The 20,577-nt window shown below is 40.1% G+C and overlaps 1 protein-coding gene and 1 long non-coding RNA gene across 2 annotated transcripts in view; one reads left to right on the plus strand and one right to left on the minus strand.

Annotated features, from left to right (window-relative positions):
- Window positions 1–20,577, plus strand: part of GMDS (GDP-mannose 4,6-dehydratase) — a 751,186-nt gene that overhangs the window by 105,969 nt on the left and 624,640 nt on the right. The window lies entirely within an intron of this gene.
- LOC141544265 (uncharacterized) lies at window positions 14,424–19,043 on the minus strand. The gene is made up of 2 exons (XR_012482570.1): window positions 18,846–19,043; window positions 14,424–15,616 (listed from the first exon to the last, which is right to left on the minus strand). It is a non-coding gene; the product is annotated as an uncharacterized LOC141544265 (long non-coding RNA).

Below are 20,577 nucleotides of genomic sequence, written 5' to 3' on the forward strand. Positions count from 1 at the left end.
ATACTTGAAATGAATTTAGTTGATAGGATTGCATATCCTTGTGACCTACAGCATATGCCTTATATCAGAGCACACATAATCTCATGTAGGAGACAACATTCATTGACTCTGTTATTGTTCATGTACCACATGCTGGGGGAAGATTAGAAAAAGCATGATTTCTCAAGAAGACAGTTGCAGGCAGTGCTGCCTCCTACAGTTCTGAAACCCTTGCTTGATTCCCTACTGTGATTTGTGCTCTTACCCTCTGCAAATTATATTGTTATTTATTTACCTGTTTAAATATTGTTTTCCTTATTAAAATATATGCTTCTTGGGAAAATGGATTTTTGGTTTTTGTTTTCATATCCCCAGCATCCAGCACTATACCTTGTACCTAGTAGATGCTTAATAAATACACATTGAATGAATGAGTTTAATGATATTTTACCACAAAGATTAATTCTAATGTTAAGCCCATAATCCCAATAACCTCTTTCTTTTTTTTTGGGGGGGGGGAGTTGGAAGAATACATATTACAAAAATAACATTTGATTAGAAATATAAGAGTATAATATAAGTTGTGAGGGGTTTTGGGGGGGAAAAGTGAAAGAATTAGGAAATATTTGAAGTAATTTTTAGCTTATCTTCACTTTAGGGCAGGGATTTTTAACCTTTTTTTTGAATCAGACTTCTTTGGTAGCCTGCTGAAACCTAAGGGCACTCTTTCATCATAATATTTTTAAATTCATAAAATTGAACACAAAGGATTAACAAGGAAAACTGATTACATTGAAATATACTTGGAATTGGCATCTATACTAATATTTATAATATACTTATTTTTTGTATATATGTAACTATATGTATGTGTAGATATGTACAAATATATATATATATATATATATTTATTAAGACAGCAGGCTCCAAGTTAAAAACCTCTGCTCTGTGATGATCCCTTGCTAAGTATAACTCTTACAAAGTAACAAAACATTTTTACTGCAGTTGACATTTACCATGTAAATTTGACCAAAGATCTGGTTCTGTCCAGAAGTTCTCCAGTGCAGCCAAATATTTATCTGAATATTAAATATGAAATGATCCTGCTTTTGCTTTAATCACACTTGTAATTATACTTTAATAGATAGGTAGCACTATAGACATCCTTTAATATCTTTTCTGGAATGTATTCTATACACTATAGACAAATCAATGAATAAATATTGATTTAACACTTCTTATATGCTGATAGATAGTGGAAACACAATTATAAAAGTTCCTGCTGTCAAAAAAAGTTGCATTCTCCTTGGAGCATATGACATGTTAACAGTGAGTAAGTATGAGGTATATACAAAAGCAGAGGGTAGGGCGGGGTGGGGGGGTAGAAGAGTTTTTTCAATACCTGGAGGAATTAGGAAAAATTTCCTTAAGGAAGTAGCATTCTAGCTAATTTTGAATAGGGCTAGGATTCCAAGGGAAAGGGTTTAAAAGGAAGAACATTCCAGGCATGGGAGTGTTAGCCTGTGTAAAAGTATGTAGGTGGCAAGTTATAATGATATATAATGTGTACAAGTGTGACTGATCACACCAATAAGAACTTGGAATCATCTACCACAAGTCGGGCACAAATAGTTCCTATGAACATTTGGGGTGGATTCTCTAACTTGGAATATCTTCTGTGCTAATTCAATTCTGCTTTGTTTATAGAGCACAGCACCTTCTCTGATGAGGGCCTGCCATGCTGGGAGGTCCTATGCCAGTGTCTCCTATGTTATGCAGTCAATTCTAGAGAAATCTTGAGTGTCCTTGTATCACTTTTTTGACCACCTTGTAAGCACTTACCCTGTGTGAGATCTGCTCCTGTGTCCACAAGTCCTTCTAATGTATGCCATCTATAGAGATGGTGAGCATAGGTCGGCTAGTGGTCACTGCTGCTGTCTAGTATATTTCTGGGTTTTGCTGCTTGGAATCAGAATGTGTATGACTATCACCAGATTGCTTATTAGGAGTCTGTATCAATAAACCTGATGCCACTACTTCTCCTGGTTGATAAGTCAAACATTGTCTACCTGTGTTAGTGACTGGGATATTATCTACACATTCCCCAGTTTCCCACATCAGTGTATGGATGGACACTGTTTTGTAAGTACTCTCAGGAGGTGAAATGGTCAAGCCTACTGTGTCTGAAGGCAAGGAGAGGAACAGATTTCACTTCTCCAGGGGTTATCTCAGTTGTCCCAGCTGCATACAACTCTATTCTCCCTAATCGTAGTCCCTTTCTCCCATCAAGTTGCTTCCTGGCTGATTGGTAATGTCTGGGTATTGGATTTCTAAGCATTCTCAGGGCGTGGCATCGGCTGCCTTCATGTCCCAAGTGCTTTTTGCCTGGGGCCCTGGAGCTGGGCTCCTCATCCCGTTTCCCTGAATCAGTCTACACTGATGCCCAGTCACTAGGGGTTAAAGTTTCATAAGCCAAATTGTGTATTAACATCTTAACATAATTTGATGTAGCCCCAAAGAGAGTGCAAGCCTTTTTCAGGTCTTTGAGGATGTCTATATCAAAAGGAGCATATTTTCTACTTTATTGTCCTGCAGAATTATGTTGTTGAATCACTGGAAAAATTTGAACTTTCAGATCATCTATTTCCTTCCCTTCTTATTTGGCTTTGATTAGTGACTTTTGCAACCCAGTTATAGGAGTCGGTGATTGCTGGGAGGGAGGTGCTGGTGATATCACTGCCCTACCCACTACTCCTCCTCCCTCCATCCCAGAAGATGGAGTTGATAGGGGCCTGTCAATAATCTGCTCTCTAGGGCAGGGTTGAAGCTTCTTCCAGAGAGCCAGAATCACTATACCATAGAACCTCATTTAAGTCCCATTGCCCTTGGGCAAGGTTTTAGACTGTTTATTGCTGGAACTCTATCTTTCCAGAAATCAGCAAGAGTCAGGATCACTAAACGTCTTTATTCTAGATCTTTACCGTCGCCTCCAACGCCAGGTCACGAGTGCAAGTGAGCGTGAGTTCCACCACCCAAGTTTCTCTTGCTCCTCCCACACAAGTCACTTCCCTCTCTTTGTCCCACCAATCAAGTCAGCACAGAACAGCTGGGGAGGGTCAACCTTAAACAAGTTAATAGGGAACCGTCCAATTGGCAATTAGTCTCACGTGCTTCATCATCCAAGTGCATTGCTCAGTTCTAGCCCTTTACATCTCCCGCTTTCTTTTGTTTTAGACCACAGGAGGTCGCGCCATCCCTGACCTTTCAGGGAGATGAGAACCCCAAAAAGGACGTGATCACGTCCCCCCTGACTTCTCAGGAGTGGAGATGAAAGCACTAAAAAGGAGATAATCACGCCCTCCCTGACATCTCAGGAAGGGAGATGAGAAGCACCAAAGAGAAGTGGGGATTTGCTAGCGGGTTTCTGGATTGAAGGGCCTTATTAGAGACAAGTATGCACAAACCCATCAGCATGGGAGTTATTACACAAGCACATAGCAATAACGCAGAGGCTATTAGTGGTGACTCTCCCCACAATCAGTGCAGACTCGATGTGGTGTAACAAACAGGAATTGTACATGCAAATAGTGACATAACAAACAATATAAATCAACATGGTATTGTAAGAGATTTCCAGAAGTCCTAGAAGGAGGGTATGTAGACACCAGACACACATACCCCTTCTTCAGCAACCAAGAAATAGTCCAAAACCAATCTATTGTCCATTGCTTCACTGTTAGGGAATCCAATGATCCCCACAAGTTTTTGAAATCCCACATCAGTCTTTTTATATGTTAGGGAATCCAATGATCCCCACAAGTTTTTGAAGTCCAGCAACAGTCTTATGATGCCTCAGAGAATCCAATGATTCCTGAGGACTTTCAGTCCTACAATAGTCTTATGATGCCTCAGAGAATCCAATGATTCCTGAGGATTTCAGTCCTACAATAGTCTTATGATGTCTCAGAGAATCCAATGATTCCTGAGACTTTCAAGTCCTACAATAGTCTTATGATGTCTCAGAGAATCCAATGATTCCTGAGACTTTCAAGTCCTACAATAGTCTTATGATGTCTCAGAGAATCCAATGATTTCTGAGGATTTTCAAGTCCAACAGTTTTTGATGTCCATGGGTCAAACGCCATAACTGCCAGGTTCTTTCAGTGGTGGGCACAGTCAGCAACGGAACCACCCGATGTTTCTTGGGCCTTCTCCTTCGTTTCAAGGGTCTGCTCTGTCTCTCTCCGATGGACAAGGCGAATACGGCTCGTTGGCACCCATCTGATTCCTTCTCCATCTGTAGAGATACAAGCAAACCCTCTCCCCCAAGCAGTTAACCTATCTGGTCCCTTCCATTCACCACTTTCTGGGTCTCTCCACATCACTTGGCGATTATCTAAAGACAGTGGAGCTGCTCGCACTGGACACTGCCCTTCCGGTGAGTTATAAAACCTGTCTGCTGGAGCCAGTGCATCTTTGTCAAAAATTAAAAAATTAATGGTATAGAGAACTAAATTTAGAAGTTCTCTAGGGTTACCCGTGGCTCCCCCTTTCTTTTGTTTTTGGAGGAGTGTCTTAATATCTCTGTTTCTTCTCTCTACTATTGCCTGCCCTTGAGGATTAAAGGGTATGCCCGTGGTGTGTAAAATCTTATACTGTGCACAAAAGTGTGTAAAATGTTTAGATGTATATGCAGGTCCATTGTCTGTTTTTATTGCTTGTGGCACGCCCATAATTGCAAATGCTTGTATAAGGAATTCAGTGACCACTCGGGCTGTCTCTTTTGCTGCTGGTATTGCAAATGTGAATCCTGAAAAGGTGTCTACCACGACATGGATAAAAGATAAGATGACCAAAAGATTTATAATGGGTCACATCCATTTGCCAAATTTCATTAGGTCTCAAACCACGAGGGTTCTTCCCTGGAGGGAGTGTAGGAGCATGGAAAGGAAGGCAAGCTGTACAGGCTTTTACTATGCTCCTAGCTTCTTCTCTTGTTATTCCAAACTGCAAACGTAAAGCTCGGGCAGCCTGATGATATTTAGAATGAGACTCTTGTGCTTCTTGAAATAAAGGAGTACTGGCCAGCATGGTTAGAAGGCTATCTGCCTTTGAATTACCATCAAAAATAGGACCTGGAAGTCCACTATGGGAATGGACATGCAAAATATAAATCTTACCTGGATGCTTTCTCACTTGCTCTTGAAGCTCTTTAAAGAGCTGATATATATTGGAGGCTACAAATTTTATTTGGGCTGTGGCAATTCTTTGTACCACACCTACTGAATAGGCTGAATCAGATATTATATTTATGTCTCCCGGATAATAAGCAAGAGCTAGAATGATTGCATACAATTCATTCTGCTGAGTGGACTGAAAAGGAGTTCTGATTACTCTCTTTATAGTTAAGTCACGAGAATACACAGCGCAAATATTATGTTTGGATGCATCTGTAAAGATAGTTGGTCCTTTAAGAGGAACTTTAGAAACCTTTTCTTCAAGAATCCATTGCCAATTATGTAGCAGTCTGGTTATCTTTAATGGAGACCCGTGTGCAAAATTTGGAGCCATGGCTAATAAAATTTGCCACTCTGGGATGGTTTCGCAGCACACATTAACTTGTGCATTAGTATAAAAGGTATATATCTTATCAGGTCTTGTCCCAGATAATTGTACTGCTCGTTTAATGGCCTTTAATAAAATTCTAGCCACAAGCACTGGGTAAGGAATAAGGCTTTGTTCTGGTTGTGCTGGGAGGTTCACCCACTCTATCACACTGTCTCCTTGATGAAGGACTGCTGTGGGGGCCTCTTGTGTAGCAAAAACTGATATTTCCAAGGGTTTTTGAGTGACTCTTTCAACCACATTGGATAAAGCCAGTTCAACTTGTCTCAAAGCCTCTTGAGCTTCTTTTGTAAGCTGGCGTGGTGAATTTAAAGCACTGTCTCCCCTTAAAATGTCATATAATGGTTGCAATTGACAGGTAGTCAAGCCTAGCACGGGACGCATCCATTGGATATCTCCTATCAATTTCTGGAAGTCATTTAAGGTGTTTAGCTTCTCTGTTCTTAAGGAGAGTTTTTGTACTGTAAGCACCTTAGGATATACTTCATATCCTAAATATTGAAAAGGAGCATGTCTTTGAATCTTTTCTGGAGCTATGTGCAATTTATAATTCCTTAGTGTTTCTATGGTTTTTTGTAGACATGCTTCTAACATTTGTTCCTCAGGTGCACATCCCAATATATCATCCATGTAATGTAATAACATTACTTTTGGAAATGCTTTTCTTACTGGAGTAAGAGCAGCAGCAACATACATTTGACACATAGTAGGGCTGTTTTTCATTCCCTGTGGCAAAACTGTCCATTCATATCTTTTATAAGGCTCAGCTAAGTTAACGCTGGGCACTGAAAAGGCAAATCTTTTCATATCCTCCTTATCTAGAGGGATAGAATAGAAACAATCCTTAATGTCTATAACCCACAGAGGCCATTCTCTAGGCAACTGAGTAGGAGATGGAAGTCCAGGTTGAAGAGTTCCCATAGTTTCCATCTGTTCATTTACCTTTCTTAAATCAGTCAACATCCTCCATTTTCCAGATTTCTTTTTTACAACAAATACTGGGGAATTCCAAGGACTTAGAGAAGGTTGTAAGTGTCCTTGATCAAGTTGTTCCTGTACTATATCTAGTAAGGCCTGAATTTTATTGTTATCTAAGGGCCACTGTTCTATCCACACTGGTGTATCAGTTTTCCACTGGATAGGAACAGGTGAAAGGGTTGGCAGGCCTTCAACAGTAGCCCTGCCTAAAAAACCGAAGTACTCATTTTTAACCCTAATTGTTGTAAAATGTCTCTTCCCCACAGATTGATGGGGATTTTTTCAACTATAAAAGGAGTAAAAACTCCTGTTTCACCTTCAAATACCTATCTTAAAGGGGTAGCACTAACTTCAGCTGCTATTGATCCTCCTACCCCAGACATGTAGGTGTCTGCCTTAGTCTTTGGCCAGTGACTGGGCCAGTTGGCACCTCTAATGACTGTGCGATCTGCACCTGTGTCCACCAGTCCTTCTAATGCTATGCCATTTATATAGATGGTGAGCATAGGTCGGTCAGCTGTCACAGCTGCTGTCCAGTATATTCCTGGGTTTTTCTGCTTGGAGTCCGAACATGGGTGACTGTCACCAGGTTGCTTATTAGGAGTCTGTATCAATAAACCTGATGCTACTACTTCCCCTGGTTGATAAGTCACACATTGTCTCCCTGTGTTAGTGACTGGGATATTATCTACACATTCCCCAGTTTCCCACATCAGTGTATGAATGAACACTGTCTTGTAAGTACTCTCAGGAGGTGAAATGGTCAAGCCTACTGTGCCTGGAGGCAAGGGATCCATAGGTTGGAGAGGAACAGATTTCACCTCTCCAGGGGGTATCTCAATTGTCCCAGCTGCATACAACTCTATCCTCCCTAATTGTAGTCCCTTTCTCCCATCATGTTGCTTCCTGGCTGACTGATTGTGTAATCCCTTTCTCCCCTCAGATGGCTTCCTGGCTGATGGGTCATGTCTGGGTATTGGACTTGGAGGCACTCTCTGGGTGTGGCATCGGCTGCCATCATGCCCCAAGTGTTTTTTGCTTGGGGCCCTGGAGCTGGGCCCCTCATCCCGTTTCCCTGAATCAGTCTACACTCTGAGGCCCAATGGAGTCCTCTGTTGCATTTTGGACATGGGGTTTTGGGTCTTGTTCTCCCAGCCTGTCTTCTCACTCTGTCTCTGTGCCAACATTGAGCTTTCAAATGGCCTACTTTACCGCATTGAAAGCATTGACGAGTCTCTCGGGAAACCCCTTGCCAAAAGGGATCCTGTCTCCCCATGTTGGGATCTTGGGAAGTCTGCACCATAGCCTGGCTATAAAAGGTATTTGTGCCCATTGTGGCACAGCGTCTTATGATCTCCTCTAAAGGAGCATCCTTACGTAGTCCTAGTATAATCCTTCTACAAACCTCATTGGCATTGTCTCTAGCAAGTTGCCTCACCAAAGTGTCTGTTACTTCATTTTCACCATTTGCCTGTATGACAGCTGTCTGCAAACGTGCCACAAAATCAGCAAAAGGTTCATTTGGTCCCTGTACAATTTTTGTGTAGGTCTCACCCTTGTAGTTTTTACTGGGGAGAGAAGCCCATGCTTTGATAGCAGCAGCAGAAATTTGCTCAAATGCTGTTATGGAGTAATTAATCTGTACCAAAGCGTCTGCATAAGAACCTATACCCATTAGTAGGTCATAGGTGATGGAAGTATTAGCTGCATTTTGACTATTTTGTTGGGCTTGAATTCTACAGAGCTCAGTAAATTCAGAAAGCCACAACAAATTTTGTCCAGGTTCTAAGCACACTTTTGCAATGACTTTCCAGTCACTAGGGGTTAAGGTTTCATAAGCCAAATTGTGTATTAACATTTTAACATAATCTGATGTAGCCCCAAAAACAGTGCAAGATTTTTTCAGGTTTTTAAGGACATCCATATTAAAAGGAGCATATCTTCTACTCTCTTGACCTGCAGAATTACGCTGTTGAATCACGGGAAAAATTTGAAGTTTGAAATCATTATCTACTTCTTTTCCATTTTCAATTGCTTCAATAAGCCCTCTTTCTAATCTAGTTACAGGAGTGGGCAGTTGTTGGGAGGGGGGGCTCTGTGTGGGAGGAGGGGGGGGCGCTGATGAGGTCACCGCCCCTCCCACTACTCCTCCTCCCTCCGTCCCTGAAGGTGGAGTGGATGTGGGCTGATCAATAATCTGCTCTCTAGGTGGGGTTGAAATTTCTTCAGGACAATCAGAGTCTACACCCTCAGATTCCTCATTCAAATCCCCTTGCCCTCTGGCAATGTCCTGAGTTTGCCTATCTTCTATCTTTTGTTCCTCACGCTTCCTTCTCTGAGCCTTTTTAGAACTCTTCCTTCTTCTAAACTCTTCTTGATAGCTTAAGTCTAATAGAATCAAGTTGTATAGGTAAAATACCTCTGGGAAAATTTGACAATTCCCATTTTTTGAGTAAAATTCTTTCATTTCAAGTCCCACTAGCTTCCATTTATCTATACGTAGTTTTTCTTCATTTAAGAACCAAGGGGACGTGCGAATCAATGAGTGTATGAGATTATTCATTTGTGGGATGGGAACAAGTAAACTTTTCTCATCAATTATCTTAATTATATCCTCTATAGCATTGCTAGATGAGGCAGGGGCTGGGGTTGGAGCAGGGTCAGCTGAGGCCCAGGATTTACCTAACATCTGCCCCATCTCAGTTACTAGAGATTGCTGATTTAGTCCTTAACAAGGTAAATTCCTTATTTCTATTAGAATACTCACCTAATCTCCTGGTCACAGGAGGACTTCGGTGGAAGTAGGGTGCCAGCCACACGTTGGACGCCAAATGCTGGAACTCTATCTTTCCAGAAATCAGCAAGAGTCAGGATCACTAAACGTCTTTATTCTAGATCTTTACCGTCGCCTCCAACGCCAGGTCACGAGTGCAAGTGAGCGTGAGTTCCACCACCCAAGTTTCTCTTGCTCCTCCCACACAAGTCACTTCCCTCTCTTTGTCCCACCAATCAAGTCAGCACAGAACAGCTGGGGAGGGTCAACCTTAAACAAGTTAATAGGGAACCGTCCAATTGGCAATTAGTCTCACGTGCTTCATCATCCAAGTGCATTGCTCAGTTCTAGCCCTTTACAGTTTATTGTCTTCCTTCTTTCCCTCACATTTCCTTATTTGGCCATTTCTAAAACTTTTCCTTTTTCTACAACTTGCAAGATTGTTTAAGGCCAATTGAATTTTATTGTATATATAAAATACCTCTGTGGAAATTGAATGAGGACCTATATTATTGTAGAATTCTTTAAGTTGTTCTCCAACAAGTTTCCAATTATCTACACATTTCTTCTTCCTCTTAGAACCAAGGGGACGTCCTTTTTATTGTACCCAAGAGTCTAGCAATCTGTTCCCAGGTTATAATTAAACTTTGCTCCTCAAAGGGGGTGGGGATAAGGGTGGGGGTGGGGGTGGTGCTAGGGACGGAAGAATCTTTTCCTAACATCTGCCCCATTTCAGCTATAAAAGGTTACTAGTTAAGCCCTTAACAAAATAAGTTCCTTGTTTGTCTATTAAAATACCTAATTTCTTGGTCACCAGAGGACTTCAGTGGAAATAGGGTGCTTGGCCCACACGTTGGATGCCAAATGTTGTGACCCTGGATATCTTAGAATCAGTCCGAGTCAGGATAAGCAAAAGTCTTTATTCTTGGTCTTTTGGGGTCCCAGTCAAGGTATTAGATCTAAAAATCTCCACACCTCCTTCCTCTCTCTTCACAGCCAAAAGTATGAATCCTCCTTCTCCTACTCCACCAGCTGATCTCTCCTCCCTTCTTTCACCACACTCACAGATGGAGCCAGCATGGAGTTGAGTAGGGTCATCCTTGAAACATGTTAATAGAGAATTGTCCAATTGGTAATTAGCCCTAAGTGCTAGATTACCTTGCATCTAGGTCAAGTACATCTGCTCAGTTCTAGCCCTTTACATTCTGTCTTGGAGCCCAACCTTGGGCTTATCTTTCCATTTCTAAACTTGCCAGGCCCCTCCACTACACTGTCCTCCAAATGATTTTGCTCCCTGTAAGTCTCACTCGTGACTGCAAACTACAGCTTTCTTTACTGCGCTGAAACTGAAACCAAGGACTCTGCTTTCTTGCAAGTGCCTACAGCCAACAGAATCCCTGCCCCTTTGCTATTGCATTCATCAGGTGTAAGCTAGGTCTGGGACCCTTCCCTTTATCTCCCCTAGTCACAGCTAGGTACACTGTCTGGTTAGCCCAGCTGAGCTTGGTATCCCTCATCCTGGGAAGGATCTTCAATCTTCTCCTACTCAGATGTCAGACCCCCAACACAGTTTGCAAAATGAAAGTTTCTAAGCCTGAGGCTGCCTCTGGGACTTGTTTGTTGGCTGCAGAATTCACCTGGAGGTATTTGTACTTCTTTCGGGCTGAAACTCTGACTCTGTTGGTCTTTTTTTCCCTTGAGTCTTCTCAGATTGTCGTAGGATGACAGTTGCATTACCCAGTCTTTATTTCTGTGGCTATGAAGCAGTGTTCTATCATTCTTTTTGTGTGCCTGTTAAATTTGTAGAGTCTAAAGTTTTCTTATCTACTCAGCCATCTTCCCAGATTCCTCTCCTAGACTTTCACTTAAATAAATCACCCTGCCTAAGGTGTAGAATTCAGATTAGGGTGGCCAAAGACTTGAGAAACAGGAGATCAGTTAGAAAGCCATTACAGTAGTTAAGATGAGAGAAAATGAGGGTTTGAATTAAGATTGTGATTGGGGAAGTGGAGAGAAAGGGATATTTATGGAGGATATCATAAAGACTTTTTTTATGTATTCAGACTCCATCAGTTCCTTCTCTGGAGGCTAATATTTTTTTTATCATGAGTGCTTTGGAATTGTCTTAGATCACTATTACTGATTATAATAATTATGATGAACATCATATAGTATTCATCATACAGTATTGCTGTTTCTGGAGACAATGTACTCCTTATTCTGCTCATTTTATTCTGTATCAATTCATCTCAGTCCACATTTTTCTGAATTCATTCTGTTCAGCATTTCTTACAACACAATGACATTCCATTATAATCACATATCACAGCTTGTTCAGCCATTGTCCAATTGTTGGAAATTTATTCAATTTCCAATTCTTTCCTAATATATAAAGAGCTGGTCTAAATGTTTTTATACAAATCCTTTCTTTTCCCCAAATAAAGCTTTTGTTTTTGGGATATAGACCTAGTATTAGTATCTCTGGATCAAATGGTTTGCACAGTTTGTTAATCCTTTGGGCATAGTTCTAAATTGTTCTTTAGCATGGTTGGATCAGTTCATAATTTCACCAGCAATGTATTAGTGTCTCAGTTTTCTCACATTCCTTCCAATATTTATTATTTTATTTTTTTGAGTCTTATTAGTCAATCTGATGGGGTAAACTCAAAGTTGTTTTAATTTTTATACCTCCAATCAGTCATGATTTAAAGCACTTTTTCTTTTTCTTTTTTTTTTTTTTGCATGAGTAATTTTTTTTTATAATATTATTCCTTGTATTCATTTTTCCAAATTATCCCCCCCCTCCCTTCACTCCCTCCTCCCGATGACAGGCAATCCCACACATTTTACATGTGTTACAATATAACCTAGATACAATATGTGTGTAAATACCATTTTCTTGTTGCACATTAAGTATTAGATTCCGAAGGTATAAGTTACCTGGGTAGAGAGACAGTAGTGCTAACAATTTACATTCACTTCCCAGTGTTCCTTCTCTGGATGTATTTATTTTTGTCCATCACTGATCAACTGGAAGTGAGTTGGATCTTCTTTATGTTGAAGATTTCCACTTCCATCAGAATACATCTTCATACAACATTGAAGTGTACAGAGATCTTCTGGTTCTATTCATTTCACTCAGCATCAGTTGATGTAAGTCTCTCCAAGCCTCTCTGTATTTCTCCTGCTGGTCATTTCTTACAGAGCAATAATATTCCATAACCTTCATATACCATAATTTACCCAACCATTCTCCAATTGATGGACATCCATTCATCTTCCAGTTTCTAGCTATAACAAAAAGAGCTGCCACAAACATTTTGGCACATACAGGTCCCTTTCCGCTCTTTAGTATTTCTTTGGGATATAAGCCCAATAACAGCAATGCTGGGTCAAAGAGTATGCACAGTTTGATAACTTTTTGGGCATAGTTCCAAATTTTAGAGCACTTTTTCATATGACTATAGATAGCTTTGATTTCTTTGTTTGAAAATTCTCTGTTCATATTTTTTGACCGTTTATCAATTGGGGAATGGCTTATATTCTTATACATTTGCTTTAGTTGTCTATATTTTTGAGAAATGAGGCCTTTATCAAAAATATTTGCTATTTAATCCCTCCTATCCCTGTTTGCTACTTTTAGGAGAGGAATGTTTTATTGAATCATCTATGAATTGATTAGAGAAAAAAATAATGTGTTCATGTCCTTAGTGAGGGGTAAGATTACATATAATAAATTTGTTGTGAACTTCTTCAGCATAATTTATTGATTTCCTGTAGCTCAAATTATTTTTGCATGTTTATTCATTTTCAATCATGTATGTATAACTCATGCCATTCGGAGTCATCTTAGCAGAGATACTAGAGTGGTTGCCATTTCCTTTGCTCATCTTTTAGATGAAGAGACTGAGGCAATGTTAAGTGACTTTCCCAAGATCATATAGGTAGTAATGTTTGAGGTCCAATTTAAACTCAGAGACTTTCTCACTCCAGGTCCCGAATTCAGTCCATTGTGCTACCTACCTGTCCCCTCATCCTATTATCAATTTATGAATAGAAGCAAAGTAGGAAAATGCTGAGAATAATCCAGGATTTCAATTTGATAAGGCCTCATTAGTGACAGGACAGGGGAGCAAGAGATTCAAGAGTTGAGGATATTATGGAGTTGAGTCCATTAATTAACATTAAGTTAGAGAAAAAAAGATTGTATTCAGTATATGGGGTAATAATCTTGGAAAGAACTTAGGTGTGGAGGAAATATAGGTCACAGTGGGAGGGAATGAAGAACAGAATTAGTGGTTGTGACACATAAGGAAAGATGGAATAATTAGATTATAATCAGATAAAGGAATTTCAGAGTTTCCGAACTCTTGCGTTTGATGGTAAGATCCAAGGTATGACCATATATCTTTGTGTAAAGAATTGAGGTAAAGAACTAGGACATAGGAATTGGAGAGTTTGAAGAACTAGGAAATTAGAGTTATTTGATGGATTATCAGTATGTATGATGAAATCTTCTAGTATGAAGGTTGGAGATTGGGAGAGACAAAGATTGTCAGGTACAGAACTTATCAAGGAAGGAAGAAGAATGTACTTGATTGATAGATAATAGCCACCAGGATCTGCATTGAGTGATAAATTTGAAATAGTATGAAACTCAGAGGAAGAAAGTTTTCTTATTCTTTTTTTTTTTTTTTAACAAAGCATATGCATGGATAATTTTTCCAACATTGATCCTTGCATAACCTTTTTCCCAAATTTTCCCCCCTTTCCCTCACCCCCTCTCCTAGCTGTGAGGCAGTTCAATACATATTAGATCCAACTATATGCATACATATTTATGCAGTTATCTTGTTGCACAAGAAAAATCAGATGAAGAAGGAAGAAAAAGAAAATTTGAGAAGGAAAAAATGCAAGCAATAACAACAGAGAGAGTGAGAATACTATGTTGTATTCCACACTGTGTTCCCATGGTTCTCTCTCTGGGTGTAGATGGCTCCCTTCATCATTGAACAAGTAGAACTTGCTGGAACTCTGTCTTCCCAGAAATCAGCTGGAGTCAGGATCACTAAAAATCTTTATTCTTGATCTTTTACAGTCAAGGTCAGGGGGTTAGGCCTAGCAACCTCACACACACCTTCCTCCCTCAAACACCCGGAGAGATTGACTCAGCGTCTGCATCTCAATTCCTCTTCCTCCTCCTCCCACACATATCACTTCCCCCTCTTTGTCCCACCAATCAAGTCAGCACAGAATAGCTGGGGAGGGTCAACCTTCAAACAAGTTAATAGGGAACTGTCCAATTGGCAATTAGTCTCACGTGCTTCATTATCCAAGTGCATTGCTCAGTTCTAGCCTTTTACATCTCCCGCTTTCTTTTGTTTTAGGCCACAGGTGGTCGCGCCATCCCTGACTTTTCAGGGAGGTGAGAACCCCAAAAAGGAAGTGATCACGCCCCCCCTCCCCCTGACATCTCAGGAAGGGAGATGAAAAGCACCAAAGAGAAGTGGGGATTTGGAAGCGGGTTTCTGGGTTGAAGGGCCTTATTAGAGACAAGTATGCACAAACCCAGCAGCATGGGAGTTATTACACAAGCACATAGCAATAATGCAGAGGCTATTAATGATGACTCTCCCCACAGTCAGTGCAGACTCGATGTGGTGTAACAAACAGGAATTGTACATGCAAGTAGTGATGTGACAAACAATATAAATCAACACGATTTTGTAAAAGATTTCCAGAAGTCCTAGAAGGAGGGTATGTAAACATCAGTCACACCTACACTGTGTTCAGCAACCAAGAGATAGTCCAAAACCAATCTATTGTCCATTGCTTCATGTCCATGCTTAATCATTCCAATGATCCCCACAAGTTTTTGAAGTCCCACATCAGTCTTTTTATATGTTAGGGAATCCAATGATCCCTACAGGTTTTGAAGTCCAAAAACAGTCTTATGATGCCTCAGAGAATCCAATGATTCCTGAGGATTTAGAAGTCCTACAATAGTCTTATCACAGCTCAGAGAATCCAATGATTTCTGAGGATTTTCAAGTCCAACAGTTTTTGATGTTCATGAGTCAAACGCCATAACTGCCAGGCTCTTTCAGTGGTGGGCACAATCAGCAAGGGAACCACCTGATGTTTCTTGGGTCTTCTCCTTCGTTTCAAGAGTCTGCTCCGTCTCTCTCCAATGGGCAAAGAGAATACAGCTCATTGGCAGTCATCTGATTCCTTCTCCATCTGTGGAGATACAAGCAAACCCTCTCCCCCAAGCAGTTAACCTATCTGGTCCTTTCCATTCACCACTTTCTGGGTCTCTCCATATCACCTGGCGATTATCTAAAGACAGTGGAACTGCTCGCACTGGACACTGCCCTTCCGGTGGGTTATAAAACCTGTCTGCTGGAGCCAGTTCATCTTTGTCAAAAATTTAAAAATTAATGGTATAGAGAACTAAATTCAGAAGTTCTCTAGGGTTACCCGTGGCTCCCCCTTTCTTTTGTTTTTGGGGAAGTATCTTAATATCTCTGTTTCTTCTCTCTACTATTGCCTGCTCTTGAGGATTAAAAGGTATGCCCGTGGTATGTAAAATCTTATACTGTGCACAAAAGTATGTAAAATGTTTAGATGTATATGCAGGTCCATTGTCTGTTTTTATTGCTTGTGGCACACCCATAATTGCAAATGCTTGTATAAGGAATTCAGTGACCATTTGGGCTGTCTCTTTTGCTGCTGGAATTGCAAAAGTGAATCCTGAAAAGGTGTTTACCACAACATGAATAAAAGACAGAAGACCAAAAGATTTATAGTGGGTCACATCCATTTGCCAAATTTCATTAGGTCTCAAATTATGAAGGTTCTTCCCTGGAGGGAGTGTTGGAGCATGAAAGTAAGGCAAGCTGTACAGGCTTTTAGTATGTTCCTAGCTTCTTCTCTTGTTATTCCAAATTGTAAATGTAAAGCTCGGGCAGCTTGATGATATTTAGAATGAGAATCTTGTGCTTCTTGAAATAAAGGAGTACTGGCCAGCATGGTTAGAAGGCTATCTGCCTTTCAATTACCATCAAAATTAGGACCTGGAAGTCCACTATGGGAGTCGACATACAAAAATATAAATCTTACATGGATGCTTTCTCACTTGCTCTTGAAGTTCCTTGAAGCTAGAGACTACAAATTTTATTTGGGTTGTGGCAATTCTTTGTCCCACACCTACTGAATAGGCTGAATCAGATATTATATTTATGTCTCCCGGATAATAAGCAAGAGCTAGAATGATTGCATACAATTCATTCTGCTGAGTGGACTGAAAAGGAGTTCTGATTACCCTCTTTATAGTTAAGAAATGAGAATATATAGCGCAAATATTATGTTTGTTTGCATCTATAAAGATAGTGGTCCTTTAAGAGGAATTTTAGAAACCTTTTCTTCAAGAATCCATTGCCAATTATGTAACAGTCTGGTTATCTTTAATGGAGACACATGTGTAAAATTTGGAGCCATGGCTAATAAAATTTGCCACTCTGAGATGGTTTCACAGCATGTAATGTAATAACATTACTTTTGGAAATGCTTTTCTTACTGGGGTAAGAGCAGCAGCAACATAAATTTGACACATAGTAGGGCTGTTTTTCAAACTGGCAAAACTGTCCATTCATATCTTTTATAAGGCTCAGCTAAGTTAACGCTGGGCATTGAAAAGGCAAATCTTTTCATATCCTCCTTATCTAGAGGGATAGAATAGAAGCAATCCTTAATGTCTATAACCTAAAGAGGCCATTAAATTCGCGCTGGGGCCCTGGAGCTGGGCCCCTCATCCCGTTTCCTGAATCAGTCTACACTCTGATGCCCAATGAAATCCTCTGTTGCATTTTGGACATGGGGTTTTGGGTCTTGTTCTCCCAGCCTGTTTTCTCACTCTGTCTCTATGCCAACATTGAGCTTTCAGATGGCCTACTTTACCACATTGAAAGCATTGACGAGTCTCTCTGGAAGTCCCTTGCCAAAAGGGACCCTGTCTTCCTATGTTGGGATCTTGGGAAGTCTGCACCATAGCCTGGCTATAAAAGGTATTTGTGCCCATTGTGGCACAGCGTCTTATGATCTCCTCTAAAGGAGCATCCCTATTTAGTCCTAGTGTAATCCTTCTACAAACCTCATTGGCATTTTCTCTAGCAAGTTGCCTTACCAAAGTGTCTGTTACTTCATTTTCACCATTAGTCTGTGTGACAGCTGTCTGCAAACGTGCCACAAAATCAGCAAAGGGTTCATTTGGTCCCTGTACAATTTTTGTGAAGGTCTCACCCTTGTAGTTTTTACTGGGGAGAGAAGCCCATGCTTTGATAGCAGCAGCAGCAATTTGCTCAAATGCTGTTATGGAGTAATTAATCTGTACTGAAGCATCTGGATAAGAGCCTACACCTGTTAGTAGGTCACAGGTGATTGAAGTATTAACTCCCCTTTGACTATTTTGTTGGGCTTGAATCCTACAGTGCTCAGTATATTCAGAAAACCACAAGTTTTGTCCAGGTTCTAAGCACAACTTTGCAATGATTTTCCAGTCACTAGGGGTTAAAGTTTCATAAGCCAAATTGTGTATTAACATCTTAACATAATTTGATGTAGCCCCAAAGAGAGTGCAAGCTTTTTTGAGGTCTTTAAGGATATCCATATTAAAAGGAGCATATTTTCTACTTTCTTGACCTGCAGAATTATGCTGTTGAATCCCAGGAAAAATTTGATGTTTGAAATCATTATCTATTTCTTTTCCATTTTGAATGGCTTCAATAAGCCCTTTCTGTAATCTAGTTATGGGGGTTGGTGATTGCTGGGGGGGAGGTGCTGATGATATCACCACCCCTCCCATTACTCCTCCTCCCTTGTCCCTGAAGGTGGAGGTGATGTGGGCTGATCAATAATCTTCTCTAGGGGGGGTTGAAGTCTCTTCAGGACAATCAGAGTCAACACACCCTAATTCCTCATTCAGATCCCCTTGCCCTCTGTCAAGGCCTTGAATTTGCTTATTTTCTATCCTTTGTTCCTCATACTTCCTCCTCTGTTCACTTTTCCTTCTCCTATAACTTGCTGGATAGCTTAAGTCTAATTGAATCACGTTATATAGATAAAATACCTCTGAGGTAATTGAATAAGGCCTATTTTTTGCATAAAATTCTTTCATTTCAAGTCCCACTTGCTTCCAGTTATCTATGCTTAGTTTTTCTTCCTTTAAGTACCCAGGGGACATGCGATTCAATGAGTCTAAGAAACTATTCATTTGTGGGCTGGTTACAAGTAAACTCTTCTTGTGAATTATCTTAATTATATCCTCTATAGGATTACTACTAGGGGAGACTGGAGCAGGAGCAGGGGCTTTATCTAGGTTGGCTGAGGCCGAAGGAATGTTTTTAGCTAACACCTGCCCCGTATCAGCTACTAGAGATTGCTGGTTTAGTCCTTAACAAGGTAAGTTCCTTATTTCTATTAGAATACTCACCTAATCTCCTGGTCATCTGAGGACTTCAGTGGAAGTAGGGTGCCGGCCCCACGCTTGGACGCCAAAATGCTGGAACTCTGTCTTCCCAGAAATCAGCTGGAGTCAGGATCATTAAAAGTTTTTATTCTTGATCTTTTACAGTCAAGGTCAGGGGGTTAGGCCTAGCAACCTCACATACACCTTCCTCCCTCAAATGCCAAGAGAGACTGAGTCAACTTCTGTGCCTGAATTCCTCTTCCTCTTCCTACTTCTCCCACACACACGTCACTTCCCCCTCTTTGTCCCACCAATCAAGTCAGCACAGAATAGCTCGGGAGGGTCAACCTTCAAACAAGTTAATAGGGTACTGTCCAACTGGCAATTAATCTCACATGCTTCATTATCCAAGTGCATTGCTCAGTTCTAGCCCTTTACAAGAACTGGTTTGAAACATCTCATTGTTGAAGAGAGCCATGTCCATCAGAATGGATCATCGTATAGTCTTGTTGTTGTCATGTATAATTATCTCCTGCTTTTGCTTATTTCACTTAGCATCGGTTCATGTAAGTCTGTTCAAGCCTTTCTGAAATCATCCTGCTGGTTGTTTCTTACAGAACAATAGTATTTCATAGCATTCATATACCATAATTTATTCAACCATTCTCCAATTTATGGGCCCAGTGATGGACTCAATTTCCAGTTTCTTGCCACAAAAATTTTCTGCACATGTGGGTCCCTTTTACTCCTTTAAGATCTCTTTTGGGATATAATCCCAGTAGAAACACTGCTGGATCAAAGAGTATGTACAGTTTGATAACTTTTGGAGCATAGTTCTAAATTGCTCTCCAGAATGGTTGGATCCGTTCATATTTCCACCAACAATGTATCAGTGAAAACTAGTATTTGCATTTCTCTGATCAAATGTGATTTGGCGCACTTTTTCATGTGGCTACAAATAGTTTCAATTTCTTTATCTGAAAATTGTCTGTTCATATCCCTTGACCATATATCAATTGGAGAATGGCTTGAACTATTATAAATTTGAGTCAGTTATCTATATATTTTATAAATGAGGCCTTTATCAGATCCTTTGGATGTAAAAAATGTTTTCCCAGTTTATTGCTTCCCTTCTAATCTTGTCTGCATTAGTTTTATTTGTACAAATTTAAGTTTTCAGTTTAAATTTAAGTTAAGTTGATATAATCAAAGTTATCTATTTTGTGATCAATAATGATCTCTAGTTCTTTTTTGGTCACAAATTCCTTCCTCCTCCACCAATCTGAGAGGTAAAGTATCCAATGCTCTTCTGATTTGTTTATTGTATCATTCTTTATGTCTAGATCATGAACGCATTTCGACCTTATCTTGGTGTATGATGTTAAGTGTCGTTCTGTGCCTACTTTCTGCCATACTAATTTCCAATTTTTCCAGTTTTTATCAGATAGTGAATTCTTATCTCAAAAGATGGGGCCTTTGGGTTTATCTAGTGTTAGATTGTTATAGTCATTGGCTTTTTTGTTGTGTGAATCTAACCTATTTCAATGATCAACTTCTCTCTTTCTTAGCCAGTACCAAATGCTTTTGATGATTGCTGCTTTATAATATAGCTTTATAATACAGGTAGGCCACCTTCATTTGCTTTTGTCTTCATTAATTCCTTTGAAATTCTTAATCTTTTGTTAGGAAGCAAGATTTCTAAGGGAAGTTGGAAGAGGTAGAATTTGGTAATTTGGAGAGCCATGAATATTCTAAT

This window comes from Sminthopsis crassicaudata, chromosome 1, assembly GCF_048593235.1.
Source record: "Sminthopsis crassicaudata isolate SCR6 chromosome 1, ASM4859323v1, whole genome shotgun sequence".
NCBI lineage: Eukaryota > Metazoa > Chordata > Mammalia > Dasyuromorphia > Dasyuridae > Sminthopsis > Sminthopsis crassicaudata.